This window comes from Lycorma delicatula, chromosome 2 (assembly GCF_047948215.1).
Source record: "Lycorma delicatula isolate Av1 chromosome 2, ASM4794821v1, whole genome shotgun sequence".
Classification (NCBI taxonomy): domain Eukaryota; kingdom Metazoa; phylum Arthropoda; class Insecta; order Hemiptera; family Fulgoridae; genus Lycorma; species Lycorma delicatula.
In genome coordinates, this window is record NC_134456.1 from 121,374,523 (window position 1) to 121,396,284 (window position 21,762).

The 21,762-nt window shown below is 28.1% G+C and overlaps 1 protein-coding gene and 1 long non-coding RNA gene across 7 annotated transcripts in view; one reads left to right on the top strand and one right to left on the bottom strand.

Annotated features, from left to right (window-relative positions):
- The window catches only part of SPR (G protein-coupled sex peptide receptor), a 1,401,361-nt gene that overhangs the window by 1,212,957 nt on the left and 166,642 nt on the right, over positions 1-21,762 (top strand). The window lies entirely within an intron of this gene.
- The window catches only part of LOC142319188 (uncharacterized), a 32,955-nt gene that overhangs the window by 8,954 nt on the left and 2,239 nt on the right, over positions 1-21,762 (bottom strand). The window contains exons 2-3 of one of the 3 annotated variants that reach the window (XR_012755131.1): positions 19,458-19,615; positions 14,882-14,918 (exon numbers count right to left, since the gene is read on the bottom strand). The exons of the other annotated variants lie outside the window; for them this stretch is intronic. This is a non-coding gene — a long non-coding RNA (uncharacterized LOC142319188). Of the gene's footprint in view, positions 1-14,881; positions 14,919-19,457; positions 19,616-21,762 lie in introns of those variants that run through there. 3 annotated transcript variants of the gene reach the window in all.

Here is a 21,762-nt window from a genome sequence, read left to right on the forward strand (position 1 = left end):
CTATTTAAAAATGCGTCTTCAGACCATATAACTCAATTAGAAAAATAAGTATCAGTTTCTTAACGAATTATAAATTCTTCAAAAAAACCTCCTATCAAAATCATTTTCGCAAGTGAATGAAGTAATCTTGACTTATAACTTAAGTAATTAATAATAATAATTTACAAACTTAAATTAATTTAGAATCTTTCTTTTTTGGGGCTATTTTCAGCCTGACTGAAGCGTTTATTGTTTACGTTTAAGGTTTCTTTCTCCGCGATAACTTTCTTGTTCTCTTAAGTGCAACTGATTCTAGGTCTACTTTACCGTGGAGCACCTCCAAAATCTCTAGCATTTCCATAATTTCTTTCAACTTAGGGCAGTGGAAAATTAGGAAATCTCGCAAGGTGTCTTCAAGGAAACGGCAGTAGGTTTTTAAATTATCTTTCCACCAAAACTAAAAGATTGAAACTCGGTTTTATTAAACGGTATTATTTTCAATAAAGATAAAAAATGAGTTAAACCAAAGTTCACAATACACTTATTGAAAAGCTATTTACAATTGCCCATCAATCTGAATTGCTTTCAAATCTAAATCTGCAGCTCTTATATAATTTAAATGTACTATCAGTGGGAACTGGATTTTAGTTAACAATGTATATATATATTTTTTGTAATTAGAAAGCTGACAAATTTTATAGTAGTTTAACTGAAAAGTGGAATTTTAAATTAATGTAATTAAATACGGTAGACTTATTTATATGAAAATCTCTATTTTACTGTAAAATAATGTTAAAAAGAATTATAATAAAAAAATTATTATAATATAATAAGTAAATATATAAAGATTGTAGAATAATGTAAAAATAATTCATTGTATATATGATTTCCTTTGCGTACACTTTTATAATTGGATAAAGATAAAAAATTATTGTTGATTATGATGTAAAACATTTTCAGATTTTATTGCAACTAACACATAGTGCAATATATATCATTTCATTATATTAATGAAATGAAAGAAAATATCTCATTCGTAAAAAAGATCCTCTTAGTTTTAATCATTGAGTTTTTAGCAATTTTAAACCACAGCACGTATGTCGTAAAACTATATTTTTATTTGCAATTCCACTTCTGGTTTCCTTGACAAGAATAACTTGTAGCAATACATTTTTTGACGTACAATTCAATATTATTTATTTAATAAAAACAAACTCTTTATTAAATCAGTTTAACATGTAATAGAAAACTACTTTTTCTCTAGAACACCCAGATTATATAGTTTAAATAGTAAAAATATAAATAATATTCAGTGAAAATGCGAATGATGTTAGGTTGCTACCTACTATAGATGGTATGGATCGTGAAAATGAAAGAGGTTTGAACGAGATACGGAAATATTTTCTTTTCCAACCTTCTTGGAATTTTCCTCACGTCTCGGGAGAAAATATGTTGAAAATATTATTTAGGACAGGAGTGTCACATTGTAAGAGCCAGCTTGTTTAAAGAGGATAAAACATCCACAGTATCTCGACAATAAATTTATTTTAAGTATTCATCTAGCAAATTAATTTCTTATTTTAATTATCAGTTTTATAACATATACAAGCGAACAAAAAAAGAAATTAATTTAATTAAGTGATAATTAAAAACGTTAATTATTTTTAAAATACTAGTACACGAGAATTTTTGTTTCTACTATTAATTACTTTTGTTGGGTTAGTATTCATTGAATTCATTTTATTATTACAATTTTTTTACCAATTTAAAAATTTAGTTTTAAATATTAATTCAGTAAAAGTAAAAGTTCTTTGCGGCAGTTTTTCTGGTATTATTGAGTGAAAAAAACTTTTAAGGACTAAACAGTCAGCCCTTTTTATTGCTTCAAATCACCTTGTTAAATAAAATTTTATATGAAAATTGTTAACGACTGAAAATGCAAATCATGACCGAAATTTGAATCAGAGTCTTCGGATATAATATAGAAAACTACCACTCTGCCACAGGAATTCTCAGTAAAAAATTATATAAATAAAGCATATTCCTATTTTACTCTGAAATATTCTGCCATTAGTGAAATATCCTATCACAAAATAATGATTTTTTAAACAATCTTTTTTTGATGGAACATTAAAAGCTTAAATTATTCTCTAAAGATTACTTTTACTAATTTGATTATCATTTTCTTTAGAAATTCAATAAACATACTGTTTTTTGTTGTAATTAATTAAAATTTAAAGTAGTTAATAGATAATTTATTAGATCGTAAGTTATATGATCTAATAATATAAGTTATTAGATCACTTTAATTTACACTATTATGAAATTTCAGTCATTGCAAAATGGAATTTTGCAATGGACTGAAAATAATCAGTAAAATGGAAAATAATCAGTAAATAAATATAATAAACAAAATAATTATTTAATTAGATTTATTTTAAAGTGATTGAAAATAAGAATGTAATATATGCCTGTGATATAAATAAAAATAGTATGATTCTTGATGCGATAATTGATAAATATTTACTGATATTGCAAGGTCATGATTTTAGTTTTTTAATGAACAGTCCTACATGGCTTGCTTCAGAATAAGGAAACTATTAATTTGTAAAAATTATGATTTAGAAATCCGTGATATATACATTACATATCATTCATTGATTAGAGTAATACTTCACAAGTTTTGTTTAAAAAATAATCAAATTAAGGATAACATTAATAAAGTTTACATGAATATTGATAAGCTAAAAGAAAAAAACTATTTTATAAATTTGAGTAACGTCTTCGAATCAGATGTGGACAATGCATTTGACTTATTTTTTAATGTTTCTTCTGAATGGTTAAATTCAGTAAAAAACATGTACATGAAGAATTGAATATAATCCCTTAAAGCCTTGGATAAATGTTAATCTAGTATATAGAACCAAAAAAGTTAATATATAAAAAGACAAAACTGCATCCAAATGATTAATGTCAGAAGCACATTGTAAAATATAACGATAAATTAAAAATTTAGAAATAGCTGAAGATAAATATTTCAGTGATCTTACTTCAAAATCCAAAAAGAATGCAAAACAATCAATGTATATAAATAATTTATTAGGAATAACCGGATCTAAAAATAGAGAAATAATTTATTTAAACTTGATGATGAGGTTATAACAGACAAATGCTTAATCGCGGAAAAATTTAATAATTATTTCTTAATTATAGGGGAAGTGATTAAAAACAAGTAGAAACAAGTGACATGCATTCTGATAATAAAGTTTTAAAGTACTTTTTCTCTGAAGAACCAAACAGGTCATTTTACATCAAACCTACAAGTAATGAGAAAATAATTAGTATTATAAAAAGCATGAATAATAAAGTCACCGGGAATAGATGAATTAGGAATAATTATAATAGAAGTTAGTGATATTGTTAGTAATGTTTTGACTCCATTAGTTTAATTTGAATATCAGCAAAGGTATATTTAAGAGCGGTGGTGAAAACAATATCAATAATTACCGACCTATATCATTATTACCTATGATCTCCAAAATTCTAGAAAAATTAAAAAAAATTAGTTTAATAGATTTTCTTGAAAAACAAATTTTTTCAGTAAAGTTCATGGTTTTAAAGTAAAAGAATACTGAAGATCCTTTTAAGTCCGGTAAAATAGAAGTTAAAAACAGAGATCAGCAAGTAGCGAGTATGTTCTTAGATTTGGAAAACGCCTTCGATATAGTTTTTTTTTTTTTTTTTTTTTTTTTATATCCCCGGGCTAAACATCCAATTAAGTATACTCGGTCCGGGGACGTGTCCTTTAACTTAAAGGAGACCTCCACTAGACCAACCCGGTGGGTTCCTATCAACCCCCTTCTTTCTTTTTCCTGTTTAGCCTCCGGTAACTACTGTTTAGATAGTTCTTCAGAGGATGAATGAGGATGATATGTATGAGTGTAAATGAAGTGTAGTCTTGTACATTCTCAGTTCGACCATTTCTGAGATGTGTGGTTAATTGAAATCCAACCACCCCCTTCCTATCAACCCCCTGAAGGCTCACAACATTACGCTTAACGTTGGTGGCAGCGATCCATACCGGGGCTGCATATAGCAAAGAAGAGGCCACCACCGAGGCGATGAGTCTTCTCTTCGTTGTCATTGGCTCCCTCTGGCCAGCCAACTAGGCATTGATTGCCCGAACCGTTTTTCCGGCCTTTTCGCAGCAATACAGAATGTGGTCCTTGAATTTCAAAGTTTTGTCCAACAGGACCCCCAGGTAGCGTATGTATCCGCATTTATGTACGTTTAGATCCATACCATGATCACCCAACCATGTTTAAACCATTTGTAGGGCTTGATTTCCTTTTGCTTCCATTTCTATTTCCGTAGCTCCGCTTACAAGAATGCAGAGATCGAGCAATTAGTTCAGTTTCCGCCGGCATGGGAAGCCTCAAAACACCGTCATAAACAAGAATCCAGAGGAAGGGGCTTAACACTGATCCCTGCGAAACTCCCCGGCCAAGACTGCAGTTAATTGGACCATCCAGAGTCTCAATCCTCATTTGCCTGTCACAAAAATATTCTCCGATCTGCCTTCTGATGTAAGCACTGACCCCCTTAGCTGTGAGAGCCGCCATGATGGCTTCCCATTCCACTGAGCCGAACGCGTTGCAAACGTGCAGTGAAATCATGAGCGGAATCTGCCCAGGATACTACCCGCCTGAACGCTTGTAAAGTGGAACGCCCTCGCCTGATTAGTATGGAGTTCATCCTCAACCTCCTCCATCAATCTGCCGGCTACGAGCCTCTCCATCGCCTTGCCCGTGTTATTGATGAGACACATGGGCCGTAGATCATCTCATCCATGCGACCAGGTTCGATATAGTTGATCATAATATTTTGTTTGACAACTTTGGAAAGCTGGAAAAGAAGTCACTGCAATAAATGTTTCGAGTCGTATTGATGGGAAGATCTCAAGAGGTCAAATTAGAAGAAATGAGTTCTCAAGGTACTGTTAAGTACGGTATCCCATAATGTTCTGTACGTGGAACTATTCTATTTATTATACACATAGATTATTTATGTAGTGGAGAATTTTACGGTAGGGTAACAACATTTGCAGATGGAACAGCATTAGTTTATGAAAGTAAAGGTATGTACGAAATAAGGGAAAATATTGAAGAAGTTCTTATGAGAATTAAGTTGATTGTTAATCAAAATGGCTTAAGTGTAAATGGAATGAAGCCAAATTATATAATTTTTCAAATAAAATGTCTGCCAGAAATATTATGCAGCACGAATACGATTTAAACTGGAATACAAACATAAGTTGTACATGCCAAACTATACCGCCGCTAAATACGGTTAATTAATTATCTGGGAGCAATTTTAGATAGGAATTTGTATTGGAAGGAACATATAAATAAGTTAATAAAAGAAATCGGATTAAGTATACATACATTTTATTTCTTAAAGAATTTTTGTACAACAAAGTTACTAAAGATGTTGTACCACCTCTTGATAGAATTGTGATTTATGTATGGTATAACTTGTTGGAAAGATATGTATTATTCTAATATAAAGCCACTACTGGTAGCACAAAAACTTGTAATAAGAATGATTTATCATAAAATAGATTAAGCGAATCTTTTCCACTTTCTTAAAAAACTTTAGCATATTGCCCTTAAAATATTTATATGCTTTTAGAGTTCTAAATTTTTTTTATAAAAAGTGTAATATGTATAGTGTAAAGCACACATACGTCAAGAGTAATTTAAGTAGGAATGATAAATTTGTGTTACCTTCGTCAAAACTGGAACTGCATATACATTTTTATTCATTGTAGCTCCGAAGGTGTACAATTTGTTACTTAATTATATAAAGGAATCAAGAAACTTCAGAGAATATAATGCTCTGATTTTTGTACGGTTACTAGATATCGATGAAATTAAAAAAAAAAAAATTATATTAATTTAATTACTAAAGAAACTGTTAAAATAAATTACTATTTTGTAATAAAGTATTTATAGATTGTTATTATTACTTTAAGTTTCTGTATCTCAGAATTTCTGTTTCACTTTATAGAATTTTCGATGTTAACCGTCGACATGGATTTTTCTACAGACCGTCTAAATTTTCATACTTGTTAACATTTTTTGTTACATTGCAGAAATTTTTATTAAATTTTCTTTCTATTATTGTTAAAAATAAAATATGTAATTCTGCGTGAAAGTAATAATTAAATAAAATAAATGGAAGAGCGACGTGAAACTGACTCACCGGGAACAAGTGGCTGGCGATGACCAGACACAGAATCGGTCACACACGAACAATATATTCATATTTGTTAACGGCGAAGAAAGAGCAGTATAGAGTGTACGTGAAAAATCACTTACTGTTAAGCATCTACTAGAAGAATATACAACATATGACTACCTCAGAAAGAGGCATAAGGTAAGAAATAATATTGCTGTTTATTTAGAAAATGTCAAAGAAGGAGTAATTGCCTATCTACCTGCCAGAAAATTACTAACGCGTTTATAATAAGCCTTTGACGAAGTGATATGTTTAACTGAGAATTCTCTATGTAAAGGCACAGTGCACCCGAACATAGTTTTCAAATTTGCATGGTATGTAATCATTTTTTGTGTATTTTATTCTACCGTGTGTTTAATGTTTTATTAAAGTGTAAGGGACCTTTACAGCCTTATATCTGACGATCCTGCTGGTGATTTTTATTTTATTTTTTTAAAGTGTGACCTTGGTAGTTCATGTCCATATAAAGAAAAAAATGAATTATAATAATAATAATAAAAAATTAAAATTAAAAAAACAAAATTATTTTACCTTCATATTTTTATAAGGTCAAAAATACAATGATGGAATTGCCTAATAACGTAATAAATATTTTTCCGAGATTCTAATGGGTTTGAATGGTTTTTTCTTTGTATTGTATTTACACCTGAGTAATTGGGTATGAGGCTTTCATCATTGTTGCAAAGTTACTTGACGTTTTTATATAGGGAGGTAGGTATCGTTGACATAAAGAATTTGTATGTTTTTGAGAAGCGTTTCTTTGGTGATGTACCAATGGCCTTTAACTCTTCAAGCATTTTGAATGAAGGCATATAAATTAAATTGTTACTTAGGAAAACTGAAAGTTTCATAATTTCGAATTAGACAGAAATTTTTTTTTGTTTAATCTCAAATTTAGCCACAATTGAGACCGTTTGCTAATCGACAAAAATAGATGCTTTTATTTATTCTTTATGAGTTTGTCTTTTATACAAACATATGTGATCTGTATTATATGTAGATCATTTTTTTTCTAAGGTAACAAACCTTTTCATTATTTTTGGGAATTATATTGTCCTTCAGTAGGTAATAATTACCTTACAGTAAAGATCGCAAGTGTTAACGTATTGTGATTAAGACACCAGGCCAGTTTCATGATTTCATTCGGAAATATGACGTCATAAAGTCAATGAAATTCGGTTTTCTTATTTTTTCTGAAAAATAAAACAGTTCGTTATCGTATAAAGCCAGAAGTGTTTTAGAATTTTTAGGACTACCACTATGTTCATTTTTATACTGTTGAAAAGGAAACCCAATAAAATACTTTGAGATCCATTATCCAGAATAGAAAAGAAATCAGGTTGCCGTGTATCTTTTGAAAAATAAAAACACTACTCGGCAGAGAAGGATTGAAGAACCAGGTAGTATATTTGGTGATCAAATCTAAGTGTTAATTTAGCCAGATTCAAAAGGTTTATTATTTTTTTGAAAATATGCCAGTAGAGTAATTTTGTTTTTCATTAGCTTTGTAAAAATGCATCGAACAATGAAATTTGTCGATGGTTGGAGTATTTGAATCGGAAATTCAAACTGATGATTAGAAAGAATTCCTCCATTTTTTCCTCCTTAATATGGGACAATCTATTTAGGCAACCAGTTTTTGAATAAATTTATATAGAGAAGGAGAATGTTTAAAAGACGATATGACGAAGGTTTGTTTGGTGGTATTTCAGGTTTTATTGATTAATTTTCTCTGGAATGCTTCTCTTCCTTAATATTGTACAACATATGCTCTGCTGTGATCATGTCATAATTTTAGGAGTTTTTCTTAGGAAGGCGTAAAGCTTGGTTGAGCATGTTAAATCAGTTGTGAGTTAGAGCTTGGCGTGGTTCAACAAATAAACAACTTGAATGATTACGGACTGAAAATTCACTAGTATTACGTTGAAGAGAAAATTTAGAAGATTTCAAGCTACCTATAATTATGTTTGAATTTTATTGTACACGAAAAACTCGAGAAGAAAAATATTAAAGCAGATGTTTCATTTTTTACCACAGGAGATTGTCATTTGATTCTAAACAGGAAAACTCGCTATTTAAGGTACGAGTACGAATTATTTTATATGTTACTGTAGTATGTTTTTAACCCTTTTCTGTCAGTAGCTCGAATAAACCCATTGCTATGTGATCTTCTCTATTCACAAATAAGAGAGCTTATAAAACTTACAGACAGCTGTGCTTTTAGGAACACACGTTTCAGAACTAACAGATCAAGTGGCTTGGTGAATTGTAATAATGAAAAGGTCAACTGTAATTTCAACGGCAATGAATGATTTAAAAGTAAGTGTTAAATTAATAGTTTTGTGCCATATTCGATTATATGAGCCAAATCACTTGCTAAGGATATTTAAAGGAACTCAGAAGAAAGACTAAGCAATGTAGAAAAATGGCCTGTAGATATTTTATCAGTGTACTCAATCGAAGAAAAATATATCTAAGAAATCTAAGGGATCAGGTTGTTTAGATCCAAAATCCCAACGCATTTTCAATCTGAAGGAATGGTAATGCCGTAAGGAGTTTGTTTTTGTTCGTAGAATTTCGTTAGCAGTTTTATAGCCAACTCTAACTTTAGGATTGTACTATCCAGAGTCCTATTTGTAATGTGAATTGAGTTTTCCATTTATAAAAAATTTTGGTTCAAGATAAAAAAGGATATAACCATATGGAAAATTTTTATGAGACTTTGAGAGCAATCAACAGAGTTTAAAGTGAATTGGAAGTGAGTAGAGGTGAGTGCATTGCAGCAGATTTAAATTAGATGAGCTAACTAATTAGATGGGCCACATTTTATCAAAAGTTCTTGAGTGAACTGTATAAACTTTAATAAAAAATATGAATCGTAAATCTGTTAAAAAATAAATCATGTTGGCAGAAGATTTAAAAATCGTTAGATAAAGAGTATCTTACGTCAAGGGGACGTAGTTCTGTCACTTTAATTACGAAATGTTTGTGATATATTTGTATTTAGAAGATTCAAATTATTTCTACTTCTATTACAATGTATTCATCGTTATCTTCTCATATCCGAGGAAAAATTAATTTTACCTTCAGATGATGTATGATTTATGTTTCTTTTTACTTCGTTATTAAAGTTAAATAATAAATATTTCTGTCCGTAATATTTATCATTCTTGTTTAATAATTCATTCTGGTCTACCTTATACCGAACAAATTTTTATCTCTGAATTACGAAAAGTTATTTAGAACGAATTTTAAACTATCATTCAGTTCTACATGAACTGAAAATATTTAAATAAAAATAATAATGAACAATTTTTACTTTCCTTATCACGATGAACTTTCTATCTATTGTATGAAACACCTTATTCTTCTCACGCTTTGTTTCTGTGTTCCATGTTAGCAGGCATATAGTGCTCGTATAATGTAATAATAATTCCTTGAATCAGTTTAATAGTATATTAAACAGGCAGGAGTTATTACCTTAAGGTGACTAGAGTACCCTTATGTCAATGGATATATTATAAATATCTTTCTACTTGCATAGTGAGAGCTGAAAGGGTAATAGTTATTAAATATCAAATGTATGTTGCACGAGATAATATGTATCTCACGAATACGATTGAAAACGTTTATAATAGTCTGTACATTATATCATGAAATAAACCTATATCATCCTAAGCATTAAATATTACATTTACATTTTATTTGGAAAAATAGATTTATCAATCTGATCGTTTATGATTTCCATTCTTTTATTCACTTTTCTATCGAAAAACCCTGTATTCTCTTTATCATGTAATTTCAAACATTTTAAACAATTTTTGTTGTTGATATAAATTCATTTGTAATAAACATTCTACTAATAATTACTATTATTGAAAATACCAGTTTTTAAATACAAACAAGTTTGTAAAAGTGTTGTGTTTCAAAATGATTTCAATCTGTCTTGAGGCCATCTTCAGTAACTGATCCTGTTTTTATTGTTGGCTTTTTTAGTTAGGGCCACATGTATTTAGAATGTGTTGGGTTTGAATACGGTTTGTTCATTTAGTATAACATTGTATATATTTTCGATTGTTCATAGAATTTTAATGATGTTCTTACGTTTTGAAGTGAGGTTATTTTCTATATTCTTGTAGAATATTACCTGTATATTGTTCGTTTTGTAAGATTTGTGATTTGAATACGCGCGCGTGCGAGTGCGTATGTGTGTATTCGTGCGTGAGTGCGAGCGCAAGCGTGTGGTTGTGTGTGGTAATTATTATTGTTGTAGTTTCTCCAAATTCGCTAAGCAGAGTGTTGTGGTTTTTATTCCGGTGCGCTACTGCATATGCTTTTCTTATAAGAAAAATTACATTGTATTTCTGTTATAAGGGTAATTTTTATGAATTTTAATTAAGTTAATATTTAATTAAGTTAATATTTTTCTCCGTTCTAGAATTGATACCATTATGAATTTTGAAGATTAATGCAATAAAAAGATAAAGAATTATTTAGATGTATGAATCGTTTACTCGTTTAAACTGTTAAATGGTGTGAATCTTTTCTTTTTTAATATATGATCGAATTAATCAGTTTATAAATAAAATTAAAAAATTTATTTTTTTCTAATGAGCTTTATTTATAATCGGTATCCTAAATACATTTCGAAACCATAAGTAAATCGGAAGAGAAAATATGATAAGAATGAAGACCATCCAGTGACGGCTCTCATCGGATACTAACATTAATACATATCAAATCTAAAAGACATCCCTTCATGAAATTAAAAAACATTACTAAAAAACTAATTTATAATGCAAAATTAAATTAAGCTGCTATACAAAAATTAAATTAGAATGTACTGTTAAACTGTAAGAAAGAATTAAACATGCGGTTTCTGGTAACGTTGACAAGCAAAAGAAAATCTATGAATAAATGTCGACTGATGTTTATTTAGAATTAAAACGAAGTGATGAGATAATTTACAAGTTGAACTCTATTTAGCAGTCGTACCAGTAGTATAGTAGTCGATTGAACTGCGAAATAAATTGATTTGAAGAAGCCAGTTGTGAAAAAGAAAAATACTAGAAACTATTAAAGCAATTGAAAGAAAAAGGAAGTTTTTAAAAAATATTTTATTCTTTTAAATAGATTCAAAACAATGAAAATCCATTTCAAAGGAGATTATCGTAACGGATCCATATCTATTAGCAAAAACGGTGTGATAAGTCATTTTATTATAACTCCTGTAAAAGTCTACGCTTGATTTTATGCTAAAAAAATTAAATCTAAAAATAAACCCACAAGGATTTAGACCCTTGTAACAATAAAGGTTTTCATTAATGAAAGTATAGTTATAGTTGTGTTTATTTGAATGATGTTATTTCTTTAATATTTTGTAAATTATGGACCTGTTGTGGATGGGGAGAAAGAAGATAATTTTTCTTATTAGGTATATTTACTTATCCGTCATTTTAGTGCCTCTTTTTAACCTTGGTGGGGCTAACATACGAGTTCATAACCTCGTATAAGTCATAGAATAATGTAAACAGTGAATAATGAAATTCACGACTTCCTTGGATTGCCTTATGTTCGCGACGTGAACAGTCAAACAGTTCGGTTCAAGTCATATACAGCGATTAGACAATCATATTATTATTATTATTATTATATATATATAATTATAAATATATTAATAAATAATTATAAATATACTATTATATATTTTTATATAAATATATATATAAGAAGTTTTAATTGAGGGTGTCGATTTAAAACCCCGTCATCAAGAGTTTTTTTGTAATGCGATTCTTGTGATTCGTAATTCGGAACGGATTGTAAATACACGATTTATGTAACAAAAAATAATTATAGTGTCTGACTATATATAATACTTTCTCTTTTCAAATGTTAAAATTCGTTCTAAATACTTTTTTCTCTGAATATTTATGGTTAGGCAACGGTAAGATTTGCATTAAGAAACATTCAAGTGTCTTTCTAAGATTACAAAAAACATTTAACTTGATACACTTAGAATAATTTTCTCAGTTTAATGTATTGTGGTTGCCGTAAATAAATAATATTAAGTTGGTGCCAAATAGGCGGTAGGTATGAATTAAGTCTAGTAACTTTAGCCAGTACAGATTTTTTTATCGTATTTTATTTGAATTAACTTTGTTGTCTGTGCTTGTCTACCATTATTAATTAGATAATAATATGAAATTACATCTGAATTTGCAAGTAATCAATCACCAGTTATACATACTACACATTAATGTTCATCGGAATCAATTTCAACAATATAATTGTGTAAATGGTTTTGTGTTATGTTGTAGAGAATATATACGTAATTATATTTTTTTCAGGATATTAGAAAGCCACCTAATTTTATTTTATTTATTATTATAATTTTTTTTTTTTTTATAATTTCACTGGTTTTTAATTTGTTTTACCTTTGTGTTTTAAATAAGACTTTGGTTTTATTGTGTAATAATTTTCTGTAAAGATGTTCGCCTTTTCTTCTCCAACGTTGGGTTAATTATACTTATTTTTGAATACAACTTTTACGTTTAATTTGTTAAATATCTTTTATATTTGTATACAGAAATTAATTACCTATAATGATCAATTTTCTCTTTGGTATTTTTATATAACCTAGTTTTTCCTTTCGTAAATATAGATATCTAAAGAAAATATGACTTTTATTTGAATAAATAAAATATATTTTTATTTGGATATTTTTCTTAATTGATTATCTGGGACGTGTATTTGTGATTTAATGTTTTCTAATTTTTATCTAGTTGAACTGACATCCACAACAGATCTGACATCTGTTTCGTGCAAATGAAACATCAATTCGTGCTGTATGAGTACATTCAGTAAATTTTGTTAGCATAATTTGATGTGGATGATAAGAGTTACTAAATTGAAGAAAGATAGAACATGTAATTTTATGAATGAAAGAAACAATTATTCCAAAAGATTAAATTACGTAAATTTCATTATTATTTTATGAGAATCTAGTAATTTTTGATGACATGAATTTGTTTAAATGAAAATTTTCATTTAAAATCTTTGTATTTGTACATTTGCACTAGAAAACTAATTGTTGATTATATATTTTTCAGCACAAATATTTTTGATTTTTTTACCATCTTTTTACCCTCATCCTTCATTGAATATATCGGCTCATTATTTAGTTGGCACTGTTTTCTGAACCGAAAATTTAAAAAAATGTTTAATATGAGTAATTTTTGTAATTTTAATTTCATACATGACGTGTGTAAATAGTGGATAACTATAGAATTGTTGAGTAATAACGATTTTTTTTCATAAAATAAATTCTCACAAGTTGATTAAAGATTAAAAAGATTATAAAATTATTTTACAATCGAAAAATTATTTAATTACTTTATTTTAGAATTAAATTATTACAAGTTGACAGGAAATAAAAATAATATTTTAAATACTTTGAAATTCATTACTAGATTACTTGGGAAGAATTGAGATCTGTTAAGTTATTCTTAATTACATGAACATTTTAATAAAAATGTTTATGATTCAAAGCCAGTTGATCTTTTTACCTTTTTTTAAGATGCTGATAGATCAAAAATAATTATGTTGAACGAGAATTGCTAGCCAATTACGGTTTAATAAAACAAAAATAAATGAGGTTGAAATTAAAAAGTTATTCTATCACTGATCCACAAATAATTTCTCAGACCTGATTGAATTAGGGTTCTGATTTTTTAAGATAATTTTAGATTAATTGATTCTTATTTTTATTATATTAATATTTCAATAATACGAATTATTTTCCTTTTATGTATTAAACCTGCCTATAAATTTGAACGTTACAGCTTGATGGAGAATTATCCTCCAATTTTTGGATATGTTTAATTTGAATCTTTTATAAATTGCACAAATATATAAAAGTTTTGGTTTTTTAAAGATTGAAAATTCATGTTTAGATAAAATTATAACGTAAATAAATTGCTTTAAAAAGGTGTAATTTATGTTAATTTGGATAGAAATAATTACGTTTTGGTGAAAAACCGAATGAGGTCTATTTTATAATTCTTATTACAACATAAGTTATACCACTCCTATAATAAGGGATTTTTTTTTGTAAATAGCAATTTTATGGTAAATTATTTTATCTTGTAGTTGCCGTATCTTAGGGGTAAATTATAGAAATTATGATACTGTGATTCATAATCTTTAGACGGAAAATTATAATGTTTTTAAAACAGGCTGATAAAAATGTGCTGTAAAAAAAATTACTAGTAATTTATATGAATTAAACCAGAAATGCATCACAATTTTTAAATTATATGATTTAAAAAGTATTACTCGCTCTTTTGTAACATTAAGAGACGTTGTGTACAATAAATGTTTGTGGAAAGCTTTCGAAAAGTTAGACTGTTGGTTTAACGTATATTTATTATTCTCAAAAATCTGATAATGTATTTAATGTATTTTTAATAAATACGTTTTATCATGTGGTTTTAAATTTCTTATTGTTGAATACTGTCGCAAAATTTAATTACATAAATTACGTTTGTATTTTCCATTATACGTTACATGTAAATTATTATTATCATGATTTATGAGTTTGGTCCTTCTGAGTATTTCTTATATTGAAATTTGTTCATCTGCTAAAATATGAAAATAAAAAAATCATATGTTGTTATTTATCACATCATAATTAAAACTTTAATCATCTAAAAAATTTATTTATTCTATTCTTATATAAAAAGATTTGTCATTTCTGTTATTCAGAAATGACAAATGACAAATGATTTTTATTATTTCTGTTTGTCATTTCAGTTTCATATTCTTGAAATAAAACTCTCAAGGAATATGCTGTCCTTTCGAAATTTTTGGAATTATAAATACGAGTATATATATATATATATAATTTTTATCTTGATAATCTAATTTAGTAATTGTTCAGTTTTAGAAGTGTAAAGTATTTTCTGTTTGTAATGACTCATAAATATAGCCTATATTAGGGATATATTGGATATGAAGTAATCGAAAATTATTCTTTTAAAAGAGAAGGAAAATATTACATTCAGGTTTTTAGAATAAGTATATTGTATCATGTAGAATAATATATAAAGTAGTATAATGTGGAAATTACACATATTTTGCAATGTTATCTTTTAAATCCGCATAGATAAATCATTTCTCAGTAAAGGAAATGAAGATATGTTTAGTCCTGCATGTCGTATTATATATATATATATATATATATATATCTGCATATAGAGTAATCAGATTTATACTACTGGATAAAACAGATTAAGTTAACATTTTCATTTCCGTAAGACGATTGACGAAGGTGAAGATCTAAACTTATATTTCAAACCGAGTTACTGTATTTATTTCAAAATCTTGTTAAAAGAGATAGGAAACAACGAGGGGCGTTTAAAACGAAGACTAACCTACCTTATTAAAAAAACATTATAATTTTTTTTACTCTTATTACTCTGGAAAGCTTTAATTATTTTCATCGCTTACTTCGGCCTCTACTTAAAGTAAACCTCTTTCTGATGTGATTAATGTAATCTAATCACTTTTTTGATGAGTTCATACTACTAAGTCGTCGTTTTCACCTTGAACCCCCTCAAGATGTATAATCGTCCTATGCCTGTGTTTAATTCTTCGAATAGTTTAAATTTTGCTTCATATTAATTATAAATATCATATTATCCTTTTTAAAATTAATTTATATTTGTTTATAAAAAATCTACTTATATTTTCTTTTAAGTTATAGGATTTAAAAAAAAAAAGAAATATTACTCGCTGTTTTGTAAAGTTTCTCCATTTAATGAAAACTTCATTCAGAGCGTGAAATTAAAAAAAAATAAGACTACTTAGCTATTATATCTTAAATTGTTCCTTTATAATGATTTTCTGAACTAATTAATTTCTTAACGTAAATAATCTTATGAACATGAGATAAAATGTAAAGAGAAATTTATAATATAATTACGGGATATCTTGTTATTTTAACGTTTTTATTCAGTGTTTTTTTTTTTACAAAAATCCTTCTGTTTTTAACTAATAATTAAAAACTGTAATCAAAAAAGGTTAAAATAACTATAATTTTGTTCTGATTAAGATATTCGTATACCGTCCATTTAAACTGCTATTTAAATTTTTAATTAATTTTGTAAGCAGCGTGTTCTGAACGGTTTATTATCAAAGTAAAAAGTAATACATAGCGAATTATGAATAACATATATCTCAAATAAGACGGCAGCTGGTGAAAATAAATCATACATTGCCAAATGCAGTGCGCCTTTATTATTATTATTATTATCACTGCTGATCTCCAAGGTGGAGTGGTAGCTCTCGGCCTTTCATCAGGAGGTCCCGGGCTCGAATCCCGGTCAGGTATGGCATTTTTCGCACGCAAAAAACATTAATTATCAGCCATCGGTAATTGCAAAATTGCAAGTGAGCATAATCCTGTTGTTATTGAACTGTATAAGTAAATAAATTATTATGTACCGTTACCCCATACGATATGAATTAATTTCTTTCGGTTTTGTAAAGATTAATTTTTTCAAATATATATTTGTTATAATTAAGATAAGTAACGGTAACTGAAATTACGTTTGAGAAAGCAGTTTGTAAACAACAGACTTTTCAATCAAGCTTGTACAAATGCCAAATTTTAATATCCAGATAATCACTCACTGATTATGTTTATTCAATTGTACAAAGCAAATTTGTACACCTGAAATGTATTAGAAACGTATTTAAAGGATTTTTTTCTCATTTCCAGAGGCTTAAACAAACATGAATAAAACGTTTAAGGCATTGGCTCAACAATCGATATATATATTACCATGAAAAACCGAAATTAGAGAATGCCAATATTCTCTGGTGAATGTCGATACAAACTAAATATGTCGGTGAAAGACCGAAATATTTGCATACATTTGTAAATTATTATAAATATCTTATTTATAATGTAATCTATATTATTATAAATTCAGTCCACCGCCGGTATATATCAACAAACACAGATAAGCTGTGGTGTACCACACCGGGTTGGTCTAGTGGTGCACGCGTCTTCGCAAATCAGCTGATTTCGAAGAGAGTTACAACGTTCGAATCCTAGTAAAGGCAGTTACTTTTATACGGATTTGAATACTAGATCGGATACCGGTGTTCTTTGGTGGTTGGGTTTCAAATAACCACATATCTCAGAATGGTCGACCAGAGACTGTAAAAGACTACACTTTACTTACACTCTTGCATATCATCCTCATTCATTCTCTGAAGTAATACCTGATGGTGATTACCGGAGACTAAACAGAAAAAACATAAATAAATAAGCTGAGGTGGGGGTCGAAACGATAACTAAAAATTAAAAAGAAAAATCACCCAATATCAATCTCTAAGGTAAATAGATTACGAGAAAACCTAGTAAAAAAGGAGGTTTAAATTTAAACCAAATATAACCTACGCTCACTTCGCACGGTAACCTCGACTACTTAACGTTAAATATACAAATTTTATATGTAATTCTCCAACATTGGAGGCGATTAATCAAATTTACCTCAGTCATCATGGACTGATTGGGAAGTTGAATAAAAATATTTTTATAAAAAAATTGAACAAAGGGCAAACCAACTGACCATTTATTTGTATCGTTATCGTTTATCCATGCACTTAACATATTCTACATCCTGACTGGCCCTTTCAATTTCTAAAATGCTGAAAATTTGATTAAATATTTTTATAAATTCGGTGAATTTGATGAATTTCCTCCAGTGTTGGAAAATAACATATATAATTTGTATACTTAACGTTAACTAGTCGAGGTCAGCGAGCGAAGCGAGCGCAGGTTATGTTTGGCTTAAATTTAAACTTCCTTTTCTAACAAGGTTTTCTCGTAATTTATTTACCTTAGAAATTGGTATTGGGTGAATTTTTTGTTAAATTTCTAGTTAACGTTTCGACCCCCTCCCCCTTTCAACAAGAGATTATCTGTGCTTGTCTACATATACCGGTGAAGGTCCCAATATGCAAATATCTCGGTCTTTTACCAACGTATTTGGTATGTGTCACATTCACCGGAGAATATCGACATTTGCAGATATCGTTCACGATTGCGTGATAGATATTGTTCTGTCACGGTAACACTGTGACACTGATGGTAGCACTGATGGCATTATATATGAAATAAAACGGAAGTTTAATTGGCTTACTGATTAAACAAGATTGACCTGGAACTTCATTTTAATAGGAATCCGATAGTTACGTATTCTGATCAGTGAGTGTCAGTCACTACGTCGCAAATTATTAACAGTCGCGTGATAGTATATCGTTAACAATTATATACTGTTAATCATATTAAGAGTTCATAATCATTATCATTGATAATAATATATTCATTAATTAATATTCAAATGGTAAGTTAGTGAATTTCTCCAATCAACATTTGATTCCGCCTTCTCACCACCCATCTTCATTTGGCATGGTATTGAGATATTGTATGTCTGTTTTAGATGTAAAACTGCGTATGTTGACAGAATGGTTACTAAAGATCTATTCAGTTATTTAAAAAAAATAAGTACATCATCTTATTGTAATTGGTAGCGTTTCAATTACAGAAATAGAAACAGAAATAAGTACTGTTTCTTATTGTAATTTTAATATAAATTTAAGTCACTTAAAATTGTTAGTCAGTCCCGACTTCATTTCCTCTTTATTTGTAATTTCAAGATGTTCATTTCTTTTTATAAATGTAAACAAACTTTTTATTTTGTTACTGCCATGGTTACCAGCTGTTTGTAATTTTTTTTCTGTTTAACCTCCGGGGCCGCAGTTAAGCATTACTGTACAGAGGATGAGATGAATGATTTGTAGCGTGTGTGAAAAATGCCATGCCTGACCGGGATGGCATTTTTCACACACGCTGTTTGTAATTAATTATGTTAATATACACTATTAAAATTAGTATTTATTTATACACCAAACGATATACATCACACTTACAATATCACTTTTAGAGATAAAGGCTAATAAAGAATTTACTCAAAATATGGCTACTTGTATATTTAATTGATATCCGTGAATTAGTGCCATGGTGAAAAGAAATGTAAAGAAATTCTGTTATGTGAATCTACAATTTTAATAGTAAAAATTTCAAATATACGGTAAATTTTACTGACCAGTTTGTATTTTATCTGAGTAAATAGTCTTTTTAATCTGGCGTCCAACAATAGATTTTTATGAACTTGACACCATCAAAACGTTGTGGTTCAATTGTATTAAATTATGTTATTGTCATGCCTACTACGATATTCTTAGATCACAATATAGGGTGCGACTAAACAAATAATATTATAAGTAAATTATTCTAACTTTATAAATAAAATAAGATAAAATTTTTAAATAATTTACTTATTTAAATAAAAAATAGTCTGTACTAATTTGTATAATATATGCTTACGGATAGCCTGAGGTAGAATTCAAGTCCCCATTATCGTATAACTGTAATGTGGAGTAACAATAACAATAACAATTTTTCACTTCAAAAATTTATTTGAAAATCACTTCTGTGAGTGCAAAATGTTTTTTCTTGTTTGTATTATACAGTCGCTTTCCATCTAACGTGCTGTATACAATTTCAGGCAAGATTTTAGTCTCTCTATTAGATGTTTTAAATTAAATATTTTCAAGAGTGGTATTTTTATTATTTTTTTTTTTAATAATTATAAGAAGGAATATCTTTATTATAGGAAATTAAATTCCTAAAATAAGATATTCTATCGAACACCAATACGTTTAACTAAAATCACATTCTATTGAATATTTAATAGTAATAGAAAAAAATACTTTTTGCTTATCGTTTCTATAATTTTCTTAACTATTTTTCGAGTAATAATTCTTTTAACTATTTATCTTTTTTCTTTTTTTTTTTGTAAGCTATGCTATTTTGATTAAATAAATAGTAGTTAACATTAAGATTAGTTATGACAAAGATGATGATAAATAAATAAACTCATGTTATAGATTGTGTAATAGTTTCCCAAAACTACAACTTTATTGAGTATTATTTATTTTTTTCAGTTTACTAACATCAAACTAGTCAGAGAAAGAACTAAAGTTTTTTACGTTCGAGTTTTCATTTTACTGCTTTTATTAAGATTGTCTTAGTAGTTTGATGTTGTCCCTTAACGTCGTTTCACTATTAGAAACTTTCTTATAGTAATTAATTGTCATACTCTTTATGATTTGAAGCTGATTCTTCTTAACAGAATTGTGTGATAATATCAAAATGTAAAAAAAGACATGTAAAATTAAATATATTGTATATATTTAATTCATTCATATTTTGTTAATTTTAGACGATTTATTTTTTCTCCTTATTTTCCTTTTTCTGTTTGCTTTAGTTTTAATTAGTTTTTAAAACAATTAAATACTTTTAATCCAATAAAATTATTATAATAATAGTTTTATATTTATTTTATACTTTTATTCGATTTTTATTGGATCTACACGTTCTTCTAAGTACATAACTTAATCGATTATTTTTCCTCCGCTCTGAATTGTATCGGTTGTCTTTTCTTCTCATTGACCCTACAACTACTTCATTTCTTACTTTGTCCGTCTACTAGATTTTCTCCATTCATCTCACACTAAGTATCACACTCGACACAGCCCTTTACCAAAAGCTACTTCAATTTTAATTCCATTTTATCTTACAAAGACAGTTTATTACTGGTGTTCCATTTGCCACTATTACCTTGTCTCCTTTTTTGTTTTTTTTTTCATTCCTCTATTGTCGTAGAATATAAATTGAGAATACAATGGACAAGTGTCCATTTACTTAGTTTTCACTCATTTAATGTAATTTTATAGCGTTGTTCCTTTAAATTTTATTTTGTATATCATTCAGTAAACTAGTTTGTTCTTCTGAAAGCAGTGGACACTTTTTGTTTATTTTTCTACTGTTGGGAGCTAAATTATAATAAATATTATTATTACTGATGATTGATATTTAATCACCTCAGTAGACTGAAAGAAAATATATTGAGTGTAAAGAAACCTTTATAATTTACTAATTGTTCACTAATTTCTCTCTTTTATTCTTAGTACTTCAAGACTACTTGTTAAATTGAAAAATGATTTAATAGTTAAACAATTTATATGATTTATAATTTTCGTTATAGAAGATATGGGCTCTCCCATAATTACGAAAGTTCGCAGGTGGAAAGAGTTGTCTTTTTACTTTATTCATATGGAAGAAGTGTCTGAAATATTATTATATATGATAGCTGATATGCAGATTTTTCATCTTTCATAGACATGCAACGAATTACAATAAAATGACTTTTGAACAGATTTGAATTAAATTTCTAGCTTTAATTTAAAAACAGAAAATAAAAATTAAATAAAACATCAGTGTCGTTTTAAATTAATTTAAAAATATTTTCCTTTGATTAGAATTTCATCTGTCTAAAGTTGATAAGA